At 47.1% G+C, this 3,018-nt stretch overlaps 1 protein-coding gene across 1 annotated transcript in view; it reads left to right on the top strand.

The window, feature by feature from the left end:
- LOC123974577 (sodium- and chloride-dependent creatine transporter 1-like) overlaps positions 1-3,018 on the top strand; it is a 27,242-nt gene that overhangs the window by 1,784 nt on the left and 22,440 nt on the right. The window lies entirely within an intron of this gene.

The raw sequence follows: 3,018 nt of genomic DNA, 5'->3' as shown, positions 1-3,018 counted from the left end.
CTGACGTGTTTTACTATATATAGGGGGGGGGGGGGGGGGTTACTGTATTCGTGGGGTCCAGATTCTGGCTTCCACTGTATTCTGGGTTTGGTAACATTTTATTTGGGGGACGCCTTTAAAGACACGAGGACATCTTTCCACTGCAGTGGTCCTACAGAGGTTAAATCCACCGGCCCCCGTACGTCTCTCTCTGTCCTCTCCTTAATCTCAACCGAAGCCAGACTCTTCATCTCCTGTTTCTAATGTGTTCATCCTCATCCTCGCCCCGTCCGCCATCTCTCGTCTCTGATATCACCTCGGTCTCACGCTGACTGTGGTGATATTTTGCGTCACAGAGGCTTTTTATTTTACCAGGCAGGACGCTTAAGAACAAACTCTTATTTACAAGGACGGCCTTTTCCTGCCTCCTCGTCACAGAGTCCTGCAGAGAACTCGAGGACGGATAAAAACAGCGAGGCGATCAAACACAGGAGGAAAAATATATGTAAACATCATTACTTTAATCCGAGTGTGTAAGTTTCATCTCTGTTAGTATTTTACATATAAAGGTTCATCTGGTCTTTTTAAAACTCTCCATACTGAATCAGACGTCGCTGGAAAGTTTGTTTTCTAGAGCACAATGTTCATTTATCAGGATGTGTTCATTTGAAGTGTGTTTCTGAGCTCTTACAGCGACGCGCTTACAGGGTTTTCTTTTTAAACATCTCTTATCATTCTGATTTTCTCTGTAAATATGTGGGGAAAATAGGTCTGTCACACTCGAGTGGTATATTTTCTATAAATCCATTAAAAAATATAGATTTTATTAAAGCGTTTTGTAAACTTCTGGCCGTTTGGTTTATTATCACAATAAAACAAAAAGATTCATCTGACTCTGTGCTGGAAAACTGATTTGTGTGATATGCAAATCAGCACATATTTAATGAGGAAATACCTCATTTGCATATTAAAAAATGAAAAGTAGTTTTTTGCAGAGAGGGAGGAGGAAAGAGAGACGATTCTTCTCACCTGAAAAGGTCTTGTTCACACTGTCGGCCGGTTTCAGCTGGTTTACAGAGGGGGGGGAGGAGGGGAGGAGGGGAGGAGGGGAGGAGGGGAGGAGAGGGGGGGAGAAGGTCAGACTTGCGTTAAATCACAGAGAATAAAGAGAAAAGCTTCGGTTCTCACGCTGATCGTCTGGTAACTGAGTCTCTGGAAAGGTCTCGTCCTTCACACCTGATTTATCAAACAGCCACGAGGCCAAAGTCTCTGTGAAGGACCAATCAGCAGCGTGTCTCCACAGCAACGCCATCCAGTCGGTCCACCATTGTCCCTGCTGAGCATCAGCGTGTTAGCATGCTGGGGTTAGCATCTAGCTTAAAGCGCTAGAGGCATTAATTAGAGATGCTTTAATGCTGCAAGCAGACAGAGTCACAAAGTCCACGTCGTGTTCTGGTTCTCTGCAGAACTCACCACATTCAGACTGAGACCGGGTCCAGTAATGATTTTTACATAACGTATCTTAAAGAATCTCAGCTGCTTCACTAAAAAACTTCAGCTGCTGACATCACAGACCGTAGTGGGCGTGGGCGTGGCCGCCGTGGCGCCCCGCGATTGTTTGTGGACTACTGTTTTGAAGCCTCCAGTTTGGCCTTTTGGCCATTGCCATCTTGTTTTTTTTGGAACCAGATGTGACCATATTTGGGCGAGAGGGTGGAGTTAGCTAGCTTGGTTAGCTAGGTGCATTCATGTTAGCTGTGATATTAGCTGGGACGCTAATTTTAGCTACAAATACCACAACGTAGCAACGGTTACTATCCTGGAACCTGCCTTTGTCTAACCTTCAAACTGGTGGTAGGTCTAATCGCCGAGACCCAGACGGCGAGTCCGTCCTGCCTCTCCACCTGCTTCAGCCTTCATGCAGAGCGAGTCACGTGTTTACATCCAGTAAAGTTCGGTAGTTTTCAGCTGGCTAAAAACGCTTTGGTGGACGCGGGCCTTAAAGGGCTAGTTGGGGATTTTTGACGTATGCGGTACTTATACCCAGTCAGTGTACTACCTGCAACAGCTGACGTGTTTTAGCCACCTGAAAGAAATATGAACATAATGTCCTCCACACGGCGTGAAGCCTAGTTAGGAATACGGAGGTTCTACGGGTGAGAAAAGGTAGTAAAGTATCAGAATCACAAATACTTTATTGATCCCCGAAGGGAAATTCTTTTGTCACAATTGCACACTTGTCAAGGTAGATAGATAAAGAGTATATAAATATAGAATATAAAGACAAATATAAAGGAGTGTGGGTATGTACAATATTTACATTATTAAGAGTTATTACGGTGAACCAAAAAGGACTCGCGGATGAACAGCCGCAGAGAATACTGCACAGAAAATAGATAATGAGGTCTAGTTTAAGCATGCAACGGCAAACAGGACAGCACCGGCCCCCACAGACTCATAACACATCCTCAGCATCGTCCTGCAGATGTTGAAGGGCCCTTCCTGTAGAGGGCCTCAGTGTTCTTGGTCCAGTTTGTTGTCCATGTGGTATTTGTAGTCCTCCACAAACACTGACCCCCTGGATGGAAACTGGGGTCCCTGGTGCCTTGGCTCTCCTTAGATCCACAACCAGCTCCTTAGTCTCTGTCACGTCGAGCTGCAGGTGGTTCTGCTCGCAGTCCCCCCCCCCCACAGCTCTGTCCTCTGCCTCGCCACCCTGCTGATACATCCAACCACAGCAGAGTCGTCAGAAAACCTCTGAAGACGGCAGGACTCTGGTGAAGAGGAAGGGAGAGAGGACCGTCCCCTGCGGGGCCCCGCTGTTTCTGACCACGCCGTCTGACACACGGTGTTGCAGGCGCACATACTGTGGTCTGCCAGTCAGGTGGTCAACGATCCAGGACACGAGGGGGGCAAGAACTCCTCAGGTCGTCCTTCCTCGTCCTCTTCCTCCCTCACACACATTTATTATCCCGCAGTGTGTGTGTGTTATTACTGCAGTCACCCGATCAAGGACACACACACAGAGACACACAGAGA

The sequence above is a fragment of the Micropterus dolomieu genome, linkage group LG08 (genome assembly GCF_021292245.1).
Source record: "Micropterus dolomieu isolate WLL.071019.BEF.003 ecotype Adirondacks linkage group LG08, ASM2129224v1, whole genome shotgun sequence".
NCBI lineage: Eukaryota > Metazoa > Chordata > Actinopteri > Centrarchiformes > Centrarchidae > Micropterus > Micropterus dolomieu.
Note: the sequence above shows the minus strand (reverse complement) of the source record. Positions and strands in the feature narration are given on the sequence as shown.